Raw genomic sequence first — 19,144 nt, forward strand, 5'->3', positions numbered from 1 at the left:
CCTGGTGGGCGCAGTGTTTAAGAACCAGCCTGCCAACGCGCCACAACTACTGAAGCCTGCGTGCCTAGAGCCCGTGCTCCACAACAAGAGAAGCCACCGCAATGAGAAGCCCGCGCACAGCAACGAAGAGTAGCCCCCGCTCGCCGCAACTAGAGAAGCCTGTGCGCAGCAACGAAGACCCAACGCAGCCAAAAAATAAATTTAAAAAATTTAAAAAAGGAAAGAAAAGGAAGAACCCTCTGGAGGAATCATCCGTGACATTCTTTTTTTTTTTTTAATAATCATTTATATTTCTTTGGCACTTTATTTATTTATTTATTTATTTAGCGGTACGCGGGCCTCTCACTGTTGTGGCCTCTCCCGTTGCGGAGCACAGGCTCCAGACGCGCAGGCTCAGCGGCCATGGCTCATGGGCCTAGCCGCTCCGCGGCATGTGGGATCTTCCCGGACTGGGGCACGAACCCGTGTCCCCTGCATCGGCAGGCGGACTCGGCGGACTCTCAACCACTGCGCCGCCAGGGAAGCCCCGTGACATTCTTTAAAAAAAGAAAAAAAAGAGCCCTTGGCCGCTCCTCTGGCTTAGGGCCCCACACACCAGCAAGACAGTAAATATTCAGAAGAATGGACTCAGGAAGAGTCCCGGGAAGGCCTGGGAAGTTGACTCAGAGTATAGGGGCCGGAAATTTCAGAGTCCCCCTGGAACAAGGTGGAGAGGTTGGGCCACGGGCTTTGGGTGGGCTCATCCCTTGGGCTCTGGGGACTTGCCACTAAGCAGGGTCTTCTAAAGCAGAGCCCAGGGCAGGGGTTCCTCCTACATTGGTCTTAGGGCAGAACTATCTGAGCACCTGTCCTCTTGTTTTTTTTCTTTTTTTTTGCGGTACGCGGGCCTCTCACCGCCGCGGCCTCTCCCGTTGCAGAGCACAGGCTCCGGACGCGCAGGCTCAGCGGCCATGGCTCACGGGCTCAGCCTCTCCGCGGCACGTGGGATCCTCCCGGACCGGGGCACGAACCCGCGTCCCCGGCATCGGCAGGCGGACTCCCAACCACTACACCACCAGGGAAGCCCCCCGTCTTCTTTTTATTGTTAACTTTTGATGGATGTTCATACATACAGATAGGAAAGTACACAGGTTGTAGGTATACAGCTTGATGAATTTTTACAAATACATTGATCAGGGATGTATGCATTTATCATAAAAATTATGTTGTATTTTATATTTAAAAAACTTTCCTTAGTGGATCTATTTAGAGAGATACACATTCCATAGACAGAATTCAGTCCATCTCAAAAGGCGAGAACAGCCTTGGGAAAAACACACTCCACAGACAGAGTTTGGGCCATCTCAGAAGGTGAGAGGCCAAAAATTATTGTTTAAAAGGGAGTAACAATAAAAAGAGAAGAATATTGAACACAAAATTTATTTATTTAATTATTGGCCACGCTGCAGCTTGTGGGAATTAGTTTCCTGATCAGGGATCAGACCCAGGGCCCCAGCAACGGAAACGCACAGTCCTAACCACTGGACTGCCAGAGAATTCCCTGAATACAAAATTTAGAATAGTGGTTTCCTCTGGTGGGGACTCAGGGGATGGGACAGAGAAGGACACATTATCAGTAATGTTCTAATTCCTAAATTGAGCAGCAAGTTCACAGTTTATTATGCTTCTTGATATATGTTTTCTTTTGTACATCCTAAAATCAACTCAAAGTCCTGTAGTCTGGGGGCATTCTGCTTAAAGACAAATTAACGCTGCATAATTCAAATGCTCCTGGGAGCGTTCCTGTAATTGATCATCTTGACTCATCTGAAAACAAAACAAGTCTCTATGAAGAAAGGAAAAAGGAAAGCATATGAAACATTGTAAGACAATTCAAGGTAAGGTTATTTTTTATCTTTTTTTTTTACTGATAACAAATATGCATGACATAATACATAAAATTTAAGCACTATATAAACCCAGAGCAAGAGAAGTGAAATCTCCCTAAAATGCTCTCTTCTGCAGAGTCAAGACCATCAACAACATGGTGTGTTCCTCAACCTTTTCTATAAGTAGTAACACTATTGATTTTTGCAAAAATGGGATCATTTTAGAGAAACGCTTCTGAACCTTGCTTTTTCACTTAGCAATAGTCTCTTGAACAGCCTTTTCCCTCATAATGTCCTTCAGAGAGAAGGGCAGATGGATTTCCCCACAAATCCCCACCACACTCATCTCCCTAAATCCAGCTCAAATATCACCTCCCTGAATTCATAGGGGGCCAGGGGCCAGGGACACCATTGATCTACTAATCTGCCCCGGGAAATATCATGCCCTAGGGAATTTAGTCTCTCTTATCACTAAATCCAACTGTGTGTGTTGGGGGGGTAGCCTCATTTATGTGAACATAAATGAGTTCTTATAAATGAGGATATCATATATCCATTCATTTAACCAAAATTTATGGAGTGCCTACCATGTGCCAGTCAGGGGTGAAGTGGACAGAGATCTCTGTCTTGTGGCACTCTTATTCTAAAGGGGGCATTCAGCAAATCAGGAAACAAATGAGACTTTTTTTTTTTTTTGGCCATCCCGGGGACTTGCGGGATCTTAGTTCCCCGACCAGGGATCGAACCTGAGTCCCCTGCATTGGGAGCACAGAGACTTAACCGCTGGACCAACAGGAAAGTCCCCATGTTTTTGTTTGTTTGTTTGTTTGTTTTGCCAATAAGACTATATCTGATGGAGGTAAGTGTGGAGATGAAAACCAGGTGTGTGATGTGACAGAGAACGGCCATTCAGGGGGAGGCACCAAACATTCTCTACTGTGGCTGATATTCCCAGGCAGGAGTGAAAGAAGATACCCATCAGACAACTATGAACTTCTGTCCCATTACCTGGCCGTGCAGCCTGTGGCCTCTTGTGCGTGAGTATTTTTATAATTCCCATAATCTTGTGACTAGCATAATTGCATTGTGATATATGTGTGTTTTAAAAGAGTTTGCTGGAAGGGTGAGCTGTGACAGGGCAAGAGAGAGGCGTGGACATATATACACTAACAAATGTAAGGTAGATAGCTAGTGGCAAGCAGCCGCATAGCACAGGGATATCAGCTCGGTGCTGTGTGATCGCCTGGAGGGGTGGGATAGGGAGGGTGGGAGGGAGGGAGACGCAAGAGGGAAGAGATATGGGAACATATGTATATGTATAACTGATTCACTTTGTTATAAAGCAGAAACTAACACACCATTGTAAAGCAATTATACCCCAATAAAGATGTTAAAAAATAAAAATAAAAAAAATAAAAGAGTTTGCTTAGGACTTCCCTGGTGGCACAGTGGTTAAGAATCCACCTGCCAATGCAGGAGACACGGTTTGATCCCTGGTCCAGGAGGATCCCACATGCCGTGGAGCAATTAAGCCCATGCGCCACAACTACTGAAGCCCGAGCACTCTAGGGCCTGCATGCCGCACCTACTGAGCCTGTGCGCTAGAGCCCGTGAGCCACAACTACTGAGCCCGTGTGCCACAACTACTGAAGCCCGCGCACCTAGAGCCCATGCTCCGCAACAAGAGAAGCCAGCACAATGAGAAGCCCACGCACCACAACGAAGAGTAGCCCCTGCTCACCACAACTAGAGAATGCCTGCATGCAGCAATGAAGACCCAAGGCAGCCAAAAATAAAATAAAACTTTTTTTTAAAGTTTGTTTAATGTAAACATTTAGAACGTACTATAATTCTTGTAAACCTATTTCAGCATCCCTTCATTGGGTAATGAACTGGGAGCCACCCAGAATGGAAGCATTTAGGGCCCTCTTGGTCTCTACAGAACCCTAAATTGCAGGTACTTATCTCTTTTGAACTTGTAATTATACATTGTCAGGTCTTTGAAGGCAAGAAGTATTCCTAACATTCTATCCACGGCTGAGTTAATATTTGTCTGGGAGATCATTATCAAAGAGAGGTTGGGAATTTGCTGGTGGTCCAGTGGTTAGGATTCCATGCTTGCACTACAGGGGGCCCGGGTCAGTGATAAATGGAATATTTAAAGAAAGGATTCACAGTCGTCAATGATTGCAGCCCTCCAATGTGAGCCGGTAAGCCCTGAGGAAGCTCAGGGCTGAAAAGAATACATGCGGGACTTCCCTGGTGGTGCAGTGTTTAAGAATCTACCTGCCAGTGCAGGGGACACGGTTTGATCTCTGGTCCGGGAAGATCCCACATGCTGTGGAGCAACTAAGCCTGTGCGCCACAACACCTAAGCCTGCGCTCTAGAGCCCGTGAGCCACAACTGCTGAGCCCATGCACCACAACTACTGAAGCCTGCGCACCTGAAGCCTGTACTCTGCAACAAGAGAAGCCACAGCAATGAGAAGCCACCTGTGCAACGCAACAAAGAGTAGCCCCCACTCGGCCCAACTAGGGAAACCCTGCAAACAGCAACAAGACCCAACGCAGCCAAAAATAAATAAATAAACAAATAAATAAAATTCAAAGAAAACCCTTCCCCCAAAAGCCATCGGGGAGCTTGGGTCTTTAAAAAATAAATTAAACAAGAAAGAACACCTGCCATCTAGCAGCCTCAGACTGCAGCCCTGTGGAAACTCAGGATGTGAAAACATGGGATACTGGCCCCAGCTAGCTGAGGTGCATATCAAAGGAATGATTTCAGTGAGCCCAGACTCTTGCATGTCCCCATACACAGAAAACTGCTAAATTCCTTAACTTGAGATATCTGGTTTTCTTTAATTAACAATAATCTTTTGATATTCAGACTACCTGCTTTTTGTTATAAAACTTCTATATAACCTGGCTCTCCCCGTCACCTCCTTGTAGCAGTTTCTCAGAGCTATCTGAAATGCTGTCTCCTGGGCTACAGTCCTCATTTTGCCTCAAATAAAACAACTTGCAACTCTCACATTGTGCTTTTTTTCTTTTTGTCAACAGTCACGGCGACCACGAAGGGATCCGGAGTGGACTTCTCTCCTTCACCTGAACTCTACGAGGAACTGGAGCCTTGGTACCAGCAGAGGCCCCTGGCACTCGTCTGCCTCCTTGGAGAGTCCAGATGAATTTGGGTAAGTCTCTCCTGGTTCTCGGATCTCCTGTGTTGGTTGATGATCCTGAGTTTTATTTGGTGGTGTATAGAAGGTAACTGCTCCCGATCAGTTGAAAGATACTGTGTGGGGGGAGGGGGGCGGGGCTTGGTTGAAAGATACCAGGCAAAAAGCCACCCAGGTGAAAGATACTGGGGGGGCCTGGCTGAAAGATACCAGGGTTTGCTCAGTTGTAGGAGACTGAGTGGTCCTGGCTGAGTGGTTAGGTAAGAGGTTGATCTGACGCTTTTCCTCAGTTCAGCTGCCTTAATGGAATTTGTCGGGATAAAAGTGAAGATATTACATGAGAGTGTTACTCCAAAGAAAAGGGACAAGACTCCTCCCGGCCAGTTATGGCTTTCTCAGGAGACTGATAAATTTACAGGAGTGATGGAGGCAAAGGCCTCATACCGTGCAGCGGTCCCATAGGGAAACCCACTCATTAATCAAAACACTTACTTGTCCAGGGGTCACAGATAAAAATTGGCCATTCAGCGATCTGAGCACCCACGGTAGTCTTAGACCACTGAAGGGAAAAACTGAGACACATAAGGGGGCTGAAACTACTCTAGGGTTACGCCTAGAGGAGTTAAGCTCACAAGCAGCACGCTGGCCACCACACAATTTCACTAGTAAATTTTATCCCTGACAAATTCAACTTAAAAGGGAACTAGAATCTCTCAAACACAAAAACGAGGGTGTCAGAAAAGCAACCTCCAACTAAGACCCCAGCCGGATTCATGTACAACACTGTATGGAGCTCAGACTTGCAAGTACCTAGTTAATTGCAGAAATTATGCTACAGGAGATCTCAACCTAAAATAGCCAAATTGGGGTTCTTCTGATAGTCCCAAATTGCTATAGTTGCGCACACAGTTAAAAAAAAGCCGGCCGTAAGATCAAACAGACTGAATGAATGCTTCCATTGATTGGTACCTAGAAGCTTCTAAAAGAGAAAATGGTAGAGTAACTTTTTGAAACTATATCAGAACTAAAAAAGGCCGCTAGCACCCTGTCTCTGACTCTGTCTGTCCCTCTGCTCCTCCCACATGTCCTCTTCTATCAGAATTGCCTGACCCAGATGCCATTTTTTTTTCTCTTCCAACTCTTCTGTCTCCTGCTGTTCCCTCTTCCCCAGCAAAGGAGGATAAAAAATCAGAAGTGATTATAGCTCCCTTTAAGGAGAAGCCTATTGCAGGGAGAAGTGAACCATCCTCTCTGCTTACGTACACACCCTGGACCCAAGCAGAACTTAGAGCCTTGGCTAAGGAATTTCCTGATCTAAGTCAGAATCCATTGGGATTTGCTAAGGAATTTGAGTTAACCATCTGGACTTACATGCCTGGGTTTTCAGATCTATAACAATTAGTATTTACTTAATTGGAAATTAAAGGAAATCTCACCCTAAGAATGAGGAGGCTCTTTTATTGCATACACAGTTAAATTAAGGTTAAAAAGCTGGCTTGGGCTTCCCTAGTGGCTCAGTGGTTAAGAATCCACCTGCCAATGCAGGGGACATGGATTCAAGCCCTGGTCCGGGAAGATCCCACATGCCGCGGAGCAACTAAGCCCGTGCACCACAACCACTGAGCCTGCGCTCTAGAGCCCGCGAGCCACAACTACTGAGCCCACGTGCCACAACTATTGAAGTCCGTGCGCCTAGAGCCTGTGCTCTGCAACAAGAGAAGCCACCGAAATGAGAAGCCCACACACCACAACGAGGAGTAGCCCCCACTCGCCACAACCAGAGAAAGCCGGCGTGCAGCAATGAAGACCCAATGCAACCAAAAATAAATAAATAAATTTATTAAAAAAGAAGCTTGCTTGATAAAAATATTTTTTCAAAATTCTGACTTTAAACAAAGGCCTTCTGGGGGAAACTTGCATTTCTCTTTCTGTGTCTTTGAGATGTAAATGTCCTACCTGATCTTCTTCCTAAGACGTTCCATGTATGTCTATGTGTGTATGTACGTGTTTTGAAAACTTGACCTCTGCCATACTATTTTTGAGAGTAAACTCTCCAGATCTTACTTAGGTTACATCCTCCCTTGCTCTCTTATGGGGAAGCCTTTGCATCTTAATGGTTTGAATCACTATAAATATATATACTTTATGAATGGCCAAATGATGGATCCTTTTAAAGTTGGAGAAACTAACAAATTGGTCAATCTAGCACTCTCATTATAAACAGTTGTTTTATTGGTACCTATAAAAACAAACAAAAAAATCAAATTAAAGGTGGAAGAAAGAAATATATCAGATTATTAACCTAAGAACTTCTTTAACTTAAAACAAGTAAGAAAAACTGGTTTGGGAAGCTTCATTTGTGGTCTATACTTTCCCGCAGTGGGTCTCACAGATGCTAATAAAAGCATTAGAATAATTAATATTAACATGAAAAATCCTGTAAGGAAAGTCTAGATACTATTTCCAATAAGGTAGAAATTTTAAAGGAATTATGTCAAATTAATAAAGAAGTCTTTAGATGGTTATTTAAAATTGGATAAATAAAATGGACATTTATGTGATTAAAACACAAAGTTTTGATATTACTACACTACCTACCTAAGGTTAAATGGGCCAAAAGGGACCCCCTACTGGTCCCCAGAATTAAAAGCCAAACAAGTCTGTTCTATTTACCCCAATTTTAAAAGATATTTAAGGGGCTAGAAGAATTTGTTATGAAACTTCTATACAACCTGGCTCCCGCCTCACCTCCTCCAAGCAGTTTCTCAGAGCTATCTGAAACGAGGTCTCCTGGGCTACCGTCCTCATTTTGCCCCAAATAAAACATAACTTGCAACTTTCACATTGTACATTTTTTTTTAGGTCAACATCAGGGAACTAGATCCTGCATGCCACAACTAAGACCCAGCAGAGCCAGATAAAGAAATAAATATTTTTTAAAAAAAGAGAGGTTCACTACCATGAATAATGAGGCAAGTAAATCTCCCAACAGAGCCAGACGTTGGACTTGAGTTTTATTTCCCCAGATTGCTCCAAGAACATAGCCCAGCTCTCTCATCCAAGGGTTTTGTTTATGCTGTCCTGAGTGTGTGGTCATTATGGGCTGGTAGCCCATGAAGGCTGAGCCAGAGAGAGAAAACCTAGCTTCCAGAGACAAGCCTGGATGTTGGGAGGTAATGGACTGATTTGAGGGACAAGCCCCTGGCATCAGCAGGGCCTTTTTTTTTTTTTTTTTTTTTGTGGTACGCGGGCCTCTCACTGTTGTGGCGTCTGCCGTTGCGGAGCACAGGCTCCGGACGCGCAGGCTCAGCGGCCATGGCCCACGCGCCCAGCCGCTCCATGTCATGCGGGTTCTTCCCGGACTGGGGCACGAACCCGTGTCCCCTGCATCGGCAGGCGGACTCTCAACCACTGTGCCACCAGGGAAGCCCTCAGCAGGGCTTTTGACCTTTATCCCTAAGGAGACAGCAGCAGAGAGTTGGGCATTTGGTCTCTAAAGCAGGTCACCTATTCCCCACTTGTGGTCACAGTTGCTAGATACTATTTCTACTGCTCACATGACACGTGGGAGAAGAAAGAACAACATAAGCTTGGCAGGTGCAGTGGCCCCTGCACTGTGGCCTGGCAGGGAGCCTCTCTGGCTGGCTGCTCTCTGGGTTATAAGCCAACCAGCCTATACATCACCCTCTTGTTAAGTTTTGTTTCAACTGTGCAAGTCCATGTTGGTCCATAGGGGTTGCTATGACAAAATACCATAGACTGGGTGCCTTATAAACAACAGAAATTTATTTTGTCACAGTTTTGGAGACTGAGAAGTTCAAGGTCAAGGCACTGGCAAATTTGGTATCTGGTGAGTTCCTGCTTCCTCCTTCATAGATGGCCATCTTTTTGCTGTATCCTGACATGGTGGAAGGGGTGAGGGATATCTCTGGGGTCTCTTTTATAAGGACACTAATCTCATTCATGAGGGCTCCTAAAGGCCCCACCTCCTAATATCATCACCTTGGGGATTAGGATTTCAACACATGAATTTTGAGGGAACACAAACATTCAGTCCATTACAATATTCATTGTAAAAAATTAAAACAATATATATCTTAAAGTGGGCAAATGATAATTTCCATTTTTTTTTGCCAGTATAAATAGGGCTGGAATAAACACCCTCATACATCCATGCTTGCGTACATAGAAAGAAGTCTGAATGATTATTCTTTTAAAAACATTTATTTTTATTATTACTAAAGAAATTCATGTTTGTAGTAAAAAAAAGTCAGAATGAAACAATGGAAAATGAGGATCACCCACACCTAATCCCCAGTCCCAATCCCCAAGATAATTAATATATGGTCTTAGAGATTTTTCTCTGCCTGCATTCAAACATTTAAAAAAAAAGAAAGAATCATCTTGTGCATAACATTCTGCAATGGCTTCTTTACTTGCTATTGCAAAATGCTTAGGTTCATTCATTCCACATTTATTGAACCCCTGCTCAGAAGTTAGGGACCCAACAATGTTCTTGTTTTCAAATAATTTACATTCTAGTGGATGAGACAGACATAGACAAGAAACAAACAAGAAGTAGTAATGAAAGCCAAGAAGGAGATGACAAGTGATACAAGCTAACAGGAAGGCAGTTTCTATAGTTTTAAGTCATCTTTTAGCAATTCCACTGAGTGCAATGGAATTTCTAGTTCTCCTCTGTTATAAAGGCTGCTGCAGGGAACATCTTTGTCACATAAATTTTCATGTCTGTGGGAGCAGCTCCTAGGGCTTAGGTGTCTTTAACCCCTTTTCTATCTAGGGCTAGCAAGTGTTTCCAAATCCAAGGCTGAATGGCGGCTCCAGAGATGCAGGAAAGAGAGGGAAGTGGGAACCGAGCCGTGCCAGGGAGCGGGCACTACGTTTGGAGTCAGACCAAAGAACAAGCCATAACTCTGCCATTTGCCCGCCCTCTCTGAACACGCCCCCACCCCCCATTTGCAAAATGGGGACAACCTTCTAACCTCACAGTGTTGTTGCAAGGACGAAATGACATTGTTTCCCTTTACGCTCTTCCTGGGACAGACATAAGCATTTCGTTCTTTCATTCACCTACTCATCCAACAACTCCAAGAAATCCATTAAAATACATCCAATAGGGACTTCCCTGGTGGTCTAGTGGTTCGATTGGAGCTAAGATGCCGCGGGGCGCGGTCAAAAAGTAAAACTGAAAAAAAAAAATGAAGTGGAGGAGATCGATTAAAAAAAAATACATCCAATATGGACAGATTTCCTAATGGATAATGAGAAAATTGCAAAGGGAGAGAGCCTTGCTACTTATTTCGGCCGCGCTGACGGCCGGGAAAGTCCCTAGACCTTTGCTATTTAAATTGTGGTCTGGGTACCAGCTGCATTGACGTCATCTGGGAGCTCATTAGAATTGCAGAATCTCTGACCTATCAATTCAGTATTTGCATATTAAGATCCCCAGGATTTCCTATGCACATTTTAGTTCGCGAAGCACTGGTTTACAGTGGAAGATAAATAGCAGGTAGAGTTAAATATGTCTTCATCTCAATGAGGAATTGTAGAGGGAGTGACCTAACACATTCTTCTGGGTTGAATTTGGCCTTGTTGCCTGGACCACCAGTATCATGTTGTTTATTCTTTCAGGAAGAGAACTCAAAAGACCAGATCATTTCCTTCATCTGTTTCTCTAACCAGGTGTGGAAACCCAGCCCGCCTCAAGACCTTGAGCTGTCAGGGTTGGGTGGGCCCTGAGAAGTCTTCATTCCAGCTCAGTCCTCTGTGGCTGCCCTGTCCACCCTGCCCCACCCCCATTTCACAGGCCAGGCCCCGAGAAGGGCTGTGATTTTCTCAGAGTCACACAACAACCAGGTGGTGGCCTCAGTCCTGGCCGTCCTCACCTCTTCCCTATCACAGATTTTGATGCACTGTTTTTTTCTATGGATTCAGATCGTCTTTTTGGAAAAACGATTTTTTTTTTTGGCTGCGCCGTATGGCATGCAGGATCTTAGTTCCCTGACCAGGGATCAAACCAGTGCCCCGTGCAGTGGAAGCACAGAGTATTAACCACTGGACTGCCAGAGAAGTCCCCAGAAAAATGACTTTTTTTTAAATTGGTTTTTTGTAAAAGAATTATGTGCTCATTTTAAAGAATTCAAACATGTAAGAATTGTCCCAACAATTCCATTCTTAGGTATATACCCAAGAGAAATGAAAACATATAGCCACATAAAAACCTGTACATGAATGTGTATAGCAGCATTATTTTTTTCATTTTTTTTTTTTTTTTACGCGGGCCTCTCACTGTTGTGGCCTCTCCTGTTGCAGAGCACAGGCTCCGGACGCGCAGGCTCAGCGGCCATGGCTCACGGGCCCAGCTGCTCCGTGGCATGTGGGATCTTCCCGGACCGGGGCACGAACCCGTGTCCCCTGCATCGGCAGGTGGGCTCTCAACCACTGTGCCACCAGGGAAGCCCTATAGCAGCATTATTCATAACAGCCAAAAAAATGGAAACAACCCAAGTGCCCACGAACTGATGAATGGATAAACAAAATGTGGTATATTCACACAATGGAATATTATTTGACAACGAAAAGGAATGAAGTATTGACACAAGCTACAACATGGACGAACCTTGAAAATGTGCTAAGTGAAAGAAGCCAGATGCAAAACACGATGTAGCGTATGATTCCACTGACAGAAATGTCCAAACTATGGGACTTCCCTGGTGGTCCAGTAGTTAAGAATCCACCTTCCAATGCAGGGGACGTGGGTTCGATCCCTGGTTGGGGAACCAAGATCTGCGTGTGCCTCAACTAAGACCCAACAAAGCCAAATAAATAAATAGATGTTAAAAAAAGAAAGAAAGAAAGAAATGTCCAAAATAGGCAAACCTATGGGAAGTAGATTAGTGATTGCCAGGGGCTGAGGGGATGGGGAAAGGGGGTATGGGGTTTCTTTTGGGGGTGATCAAATGTTCTGAAATTAGATAGTGGCAATGGCTGTACAATTCTGTGAATATACCAAAAACTACTGTTAAAAAAAAAACCCCAACTTCAAAAGGCTGAATTTTGTGGTATGTAAATTATAGCTCAATAAAGCTGTTATTAAAAAACCACAGTAGAAAGAGGAAAGTCACCCCACCCCAGGCTCCCCCAAGTAGCCACTTATTCACTCCATAAATATTCACGGAGCGCCTGTTCCCTGCAGCCTGCGGGATGAGGACACAAAGGGAAGCAAACAGCTCACATCCTGCGAGCAAAGGCTGCCCCGGCGTTCAGAGCCCCAGAGCCAGGGCCTGCACCACCTCGATGATTTCCACGGACTGACCTCTGCCCCTCACCTCCTCCCTTCCCTCTGGTACCCCAACCCCAGCGGTCACGGAGCCCACCCCCTGCTCACCGTTCCTCAGCCCCTCCTTCCTCCCTGCCCTTCCTACCCTGTCACTTGACACTTCCACCACCTTCCCTGCTCCTGACCCCAACCCTAGTCAAACCCAACTCTCCGCCCACTCTGCGCCTCCCCTGGGCAGCTGGATGCGCCTGTAGCAAAACACGCCACCTTGCCAGACGCCTCACTTTATTTTTTGGGCGGTGCCCGGCGGCTTGCGGGATCTTAGTTCCCCCACCAGCGATTGAACCTGGGCCATCGTCAGTGAAAGCACGGAGTCCTAACCACCGGACCACCAGGGAATTCTCCCAGCCGCACCCACTTAAAAAAAAATCCGTGACCTGAGTCCCGAGTGGGTCCTCGGGGCTACCCGGATGTCACGATCCTTCACTCCCCATGACCGTGGCCCACCTTCTCTTCTCCCTGTAAAATGGGGACACTAGTATTTCTGCCTCTTGGGGCTGTTGGCTGCGTTAGCACCTGACACATAGTAGGTCCTCAATCGGTGACGGCCACGAGGGATCATTATCTCTGGTCCTCTGTCCAGGGGCTTTCTGGTGACCTGGTCTCCGAAGAGCCCTACCCTGCAGTCGGTATTTTGTTCCAGGGCTGGGCTGCCACGGGTTCTTTGCCGGAGCGGCTCCTCCTCCGGAGAAAAAGGAGGGGGCGTGGCCCAGGGCAGAGGAAGCGTGGCTGAGCTCAGGGTGGGAGCGGGGAGGACGCACCTTCCTGCAGCCAATGTCCACGTGACGGGCTGAGCCTGAGTCAGACCAGGGGCCAAAAGGGAAACTTACCAGGGCCTCAGAAAGGGAGTGTGAAGGAGTTGGGGTTGCAGATGGCCAGGCACCCCAGTCTGGACCTGCCCGGAGGGGGGCCGCCCCCAGGAATCCAGGCTGTGCCTCCTTCTAGGGAACTGAGACCAAAGCCCAAAGGAAGGAGGAAGTGCGAGCCTTGCTCCCCAGTGACTCACGTCATCCTTTGGGGCAAGTCAACTCTGCCCTCCTTCCCCCAGGGGATCCTCTGCCCTGGGTCAGCCTATTCAAAACACCGACCCAATTCGCCCGCCCACACCCTTCGTTCTTCTACCTCGAGATGTTTTCAGATACCTGCCTGGGTCCACAAGTAAGTCTTGGAAGATAATAGAAACAGTGGGAGGGGCGGGAAAAACCCTGTTGTGGAAATCAGGACACCTGGGCATGGTGCTACCCTGCTGTGTGAGCCTGGCAGGTCTCACACCCTCTCTGGGCTCCAGTCTCCACTTCTGTGAGAATGCGCAGCTGGATTCCACGTCCTCTGGTTCCCTGGCTCTGGATTTCTACCAGGGCTTGGGGTTCCTCCATCCGGCCATTGCCCTCAGGGATAAAGTCTCATCCTCTTCACACAGCCCAAGGGCCCTTGCTGACTTGGTCCTGACCTTGGCTGGACCTCATTCCCGCCCCTTGCCACGCCCCCAGCAACATGCAGCTGCCCAGTTCAGAGAGCAAGCACCCGGGACGCTCTGGAAGAGCAGCTCGCTGACCCCCACTCATCCTACAGTGGACGTCACGCTCTCTCCAGCTTTCCTCTCCTGACCTGCCAGTTATGTGTGTCCCCCAGCAGAGGCTGTTCTGTTTTCTCTCTCCCTCATTAAACTGAGTTCTGTGCCAAGGGCAATGACGGCATACAGAAGGGGTCAAGGAATATTTGAATGAATGAATGAAAAAATGAATGAAGTGGAAGCTCCAGGCAAGCTGCTTGTGGCCATCCCAGAGCTGTGCCCTGCCCAGGAGGTGGGGGTGGGGTGCTGATGGAGGGGTGTAGATTTTCAAGGGAGGTTCCATCTGGGCTCAGCCAGGCCACAGTCCCAAGCTGACTGGCCCATGACTCAGAGGCCCCAAACAGAGCTTTCATAACCCTCCCTGGCCTTTCTGGATCTGCCTTCTGATCAGGCCTTCAGGCTAATACCTCTCAGGTTTCTCTCTTGCTCCAGCCGGTCTCAACTAGAACTTTGCAAGCGCCCCGCTGGCTTTAAAGGACCAGCTCAAGATTCTTGGGCTGGATTGTATTTTCTCTCCCAAGGAATTCTTGCTCTGTTTACAGAAAGGAAAAAAAAAAATGCCACCCACGCTGGTTAAAACTCACCCTGATTTTCTGAAATCTCCTCTCCACCCACCCCTCATTTGGCATCTGTCTCCTCGTTGCTGGCGTGGTCCCCCACCGCACCCCAGGACTCCCAGGCCATACGGAGACCCCCTGGGTGGGGGAATGGCAGCCCCAAGGCTTTGTTTACACTGCCTGCCTGGCCACAGCCATATGGGGCCACCAGGGGCTTGCTCTGATCCTGGGAACTATTGAGAACAGAAATCCACATAAATTGGGTTGGGTCCTCCACCTCTCCTTCCCTGCCCTCTCTTCCATCAGTAGATCCCTCCCCCTTTTGCAGATGTTTCCCCTCCTCCCAGCCAAACAGATTCATTTGCAGAATGGCCTCCTCTTGTCCTCGTGTCTTCCTGTCAGCGAAGGGCAGTGCCTCCTGGAGCTCACAGCCTTCTCCTTTGTCCAGTTACTTTTAAAATAATAAACTTTTAATTTTAGAATAATTTTTAGATTTCCAGAAATGTTACAAAGATCACAAAGAGAGTTATCTTACACATTTCACCAGTTTCCTTTTTGATAACATCTTACATAACTACAGCACATTTGTCCAAACGAGGAAAACAACAGTGGTACAAAACTATTCATTAGGGGCTTCCCTGGTGGTGCAGTGGTTAAGAATCTGCCTGCCAATGCAGGGGACATGGGTTCGAACCCTGGTCCTGGAAGATCCCACATGCCGCGGAGCAACTGAGCCCATGCGCCACAACTACTGAGCCTGCACTCCAGCGCCCATGAGCCACTGAGCCCAAGTGCCACGACTACTGAAGCCTGTGCGCCTAGAGCCCATGCTCTGCAACAAGAGAAGCCACCCAATGAGAAGCCCGCACACTGCAACAAAGAGTAGCCCCCGCACCCTGCAACTAGAGAAAGCCCGCGCACGGCAACAAAGACCCAACGCAGCCAAAAATAAAAATAAATAAAATAAATAAATTTATATTAAAAAAAAAACTATTCACTAAACTCCACACTTTATCCAATTCACTAGTTTTTCTACCAATGTCCTTTTTCCGTTCCAGGATCCAATCCAGAGAACCACATTGCACTTAGTCATACGCTATTTGTGATGAGGAAATTATAAGTATCTCTGTTTTACAGACGAAGGAAGAAGAGATCAGAGGAGTAAGTGACTTGCTAGGCAGCAAAAGCAGTGGAGAAAAGGGATTTAGAGCTGGAAGCCACTCGTGGTGCGACCTGAGACTTAGTTTCCTTGTCTGAAGGGTGGGATCACAGGTAATTACTTCATGGCAGGAGCAAGGACTAAAAGAGACCATGTCTATGTGAAACCATGCAACTCAGATTGGGACTTGAAGCCACGTGCTGGTGTAACAGGGAAGAGTCAAATCTGACTTCATGTTGGATCTGTTTCTTTCACTTTAACCTTTGCTTCCCAGTGCTTTTGTTCACTAGGAGGATACTGTCTATACAAAGTGGCCTGCCTCAGGGAACCCTGCCCCTCTACCTGAATGTTAAACCAAAGTGCCTTTGTTCAGGGAAACATCCTGACCCTGTCCACCTGTGGATGGATGCAAGAAAGAAGAAATTGGGACTTCCCTGGTGGTCCAGTGTTAAAGAATCTGCCTTCCGATGCAGGGGACGTGGTTTCGATCCCTGGTGGGGGAACTAAGATCCCACATGCCACAACTACTGAGCCCGCGTGCCTCAACTAGAGAGAAAGAAACCCCACATGCCACAACTAGAGAGAAGCCCGCACTGCAATGAAAGATCCTGAGTGCCTCAACTAAGACCTGACACAGCCAAATATAAAAATAAAATAAATAAAAATAAAATAAATAGTTTTTAAAAAGAAAGAAAGAAAGAAAGAAAGAAAGAAAAAGAAAGAAAGAAAGAGAAAGAAAGAAGAAATGAACACATCCCCTCCCTGAGGCTGGCCATTCCAGGGGACATTTGCAAATCTTATGGCCTTTTTACTTGACTTCCTCATCTCCTCCCCTTCTCTGTTCTGTAAAAGAAAAACTGGCATCCAAACCCTGCGAAGATGGTTCTTCAGAGACATTAGTTTGCCATCTTCTCGTTCTGCCGGCTTTCCGAATAAAGTCGTTATTCCTTGCCTCAACGCCTGTCTCCGATTTACTGGGGGTGAGCAGAGCAAGCTTGGACTCGGTAATACTGGGACTCGAACCCAACCAAAACCCAGATTGGGACTTGAACCCACGTTCTTTTAACTGAGATCACACCCCTGGTCTCAGGACTTAATGAAGCTCAGGTTCTTGATGTCTCATCACAGAAAGAATTCAGTGAGAGCCAAAGTGATGGTAAGAAGTGGATTTATTTAGAGAGAAACACACTCCACAGACAGAGCGTGGGCCATCTCAGAAGGCGAGAAAGGCACCAGGGTGCAGGGTTGTCAGGTTTTATAGGGGTGGGTATCATCTCCCAATGAGTGGGGGGAGTGGTCCAGCTATTTTGGGGAAGGGGCGGGGATTTCCAGAAATTGGGCCACCGCCCACTTTTTGACCTTTATGGTCGGCCTTGGAACTGTCATGGCGCCTGGGGGTGTGTTATTCAGCTTGTTGACATGTTACAGTGAGCGTATACTGAGGCTCAACGTCTAGTGGAAGTCGACTCATCCGACATCTTGGACCCATTTGGTTCTAATCAGTTTATGTTGTGTCCTCGGGCTATGTCATTCTTTTAAAGGTTGTGCCCTGCCCCCTTCCCTCCTGTTTCATACCGGCATTTCCTGCCCACGAGATGGTAGCTGTTGTTACTACTGTCAGCGTCATCATTACTGAGAAGCCCAGATCTCTTCAACCCCAAGTTCTTGTCAAGGGTTATGTCTAGAGGAGGCCCTGCCCCTCACCCTCTGGGCCCCTTTACCGGGGAAGAGGACAGGCCCTACCGACCTTGCTTTGAGCAGGCCCTAAAGATTGAGTTAGAAATCCCAGGGTATGGTCCCACTGTGGCCGCTGGCTGTGCATGGCATCTCCCTGGACCTCAGCTTCCTCAGATGTAAGGAGGGGATGTGAGGAGATGTGGGGAGGGCTCTGTGGGGCAGCGGCCGGCCCCCCAGCATCAGTTAGTGTGGGCCATCCCTGGCCCCACCGAGTGGCAGGTGGTCACAGCCTGGGCCTCCCAGTCAGGCAGGCCTGGTGCCCATCCCAGGTCCACCTCCGTCTGCTTCGTACCCTTGCTGAAACCCTGTCAGGGATAATCATCCCCAGCTCTCCAGCCTCGCCCCAAACAAGAACTCAGAAAGGCAGCTCCCTCTGCCCTTCCTTACCCTCAGGCCTAAAGAGATTGTGTCTTCAGGTCAAGTAGCTGGTTAGAGGCTTAACCAGAGGGAGAGCCAGGTCTCGTTAAGACCGTGTGTTAAAAGATCAATTTCAGGGGCTTCCCTGGTGGTGCAGTGGTTGAGAGTCCACCTGCCGATGCAGGGGACACGGGTTCGTGCCCCGGTCCGGGAAGATCCCACATGCCGCGGAGCGGTTGGGCCCGTGAGCCATGGCCGCTGAGCCTGCGCGTCTGGAGCCTGTGCTCCACAATGGGGGAGGCCACAACAGTGAGAGGCCCGTGTACAGCAAAAAAAAAAAAAAAAAAAAAAAAAAAAGATCAATTTCAGGCTTCCCTGGTGGCGCAGTGGTTGAGAGTCCACCTGCCGATGTAGGGTACACGGGTTCGTGCCCCGGTCCGGGAGGATCCCACATACTGCGGAGTGGCTGGGCCCGTGAGCCATGGCCGCTGAGCCTGAGCGTCTGGACCCTGTGCTCTGCAACGGGAGAGGCCACAACAGTGAGAGGCCCGCGTACAGAAAAAAAGAAAAAAAAAAGATCGTTTTCAAGAAAAGATAAAATCATGACTAATCATGACTCCCATACAGATAAAAAAAAAATGAATACGTGTTAAACATTTTGTTTAACTCAGAAGGGAACCAGGTGGATGTTACAACCGGCAGCAGAAGGACATTCACGTTTATAAGTCAGGAATATTGAAATGAATGGGCAGATGTAGGTGAAACTGAGTTGTCCACAAGGGGATGGGGGAACCTCTAAGGAGGGGATTTCTCAGTTACTGCAATTTACAGAGTTGTAAAATAGCTGAAAGACAATGAAAGGCTAGAATCCAATAACCAGGAAGATGGTGCTGCGTGCAGACAGTCTGTAGTTTTCCACTGAAGTGAACATGTATTTTCTGCAGAAGGAAGGTCATGGGTAGGGCACAGTCCAAGGTCTCTGTGCTGATGCTCATTCACGAGATTAGTGTGATTCACACACTATAAATACAAGATCCTTTCTGAATGCATCCGGGAAAGTACATCTCACTTGCAAGAGGCCTGCAGCCTAAAATCAGCTGCTCTTAAGATGAAGGGCTCAAAACATTTAAGAATTTTTTCAGATGGATTTTGGCATCTGTGTTACACGATGGGTTCTGGAACATTCTAGAATGTGGGTGTTTGTGATCTGCGTCTGTAGCACTGGCCTGTAGTTTTTACTGGACCTGGTTTGATCCTGACTCTGATGTGCAGCCCTCGGCAGTTACACCATCTCTCTGATTCTCTGACGTGCAGCTTGTCTTTGAGTCGGGATATTAACAGTAGCTACTTTGTAGAC

The 19,144-nt window shown here is 47.2% G+C and overlaps 1 long non-coding RNA gene across 3 annotated transcripts in view; it reads left to right on the forward strand.

Moving 5' to 3' along the window:
* Positions 1-6,946, forward strand: part of LOC109547266 (uncharacterized) — a 37,479-nt gene extending 30,533 nt beyond the window's left edge. Inside the window, exons 1-4 of one of the 3 annotated variants that reach the window (XR_002173000.3) lie at positions 1,767-1,877; positions 2,712-2,905; positions 4,929-5,059; positions 6,590-6,943. This is a non-coding gene — a long non-coding RNA (uncharacterized lncRNA). Of the gene's footprint in view, positions 1-1,710; positions 2,906-4,928; positions 5,060-6,215 lie in introns of those variants that run through there. The other 2 variants (XR_002172998.3, XR_002172999.3) reach the window with 2 other exon arrangements.
* The last annotated feature ends 12,198 nt before the right edge of the window (positions 6,947-19,144 follow it).

This window comes from Tursiops truncatus, chromosome 1 (assembly GCF_011762595.2).
Source record: "Tursiops truncatus isolate mTurTru1 chromosome 1, mTurTru1.mat.Y, whole genome shotgun sequence".
Classification (NCBI taxonomy): Eukaryota; Metazoa; Chordata; class Mammalia; order Artiodactyla; family Delphinidae; genus Tursiops; species Tursiops truncatus.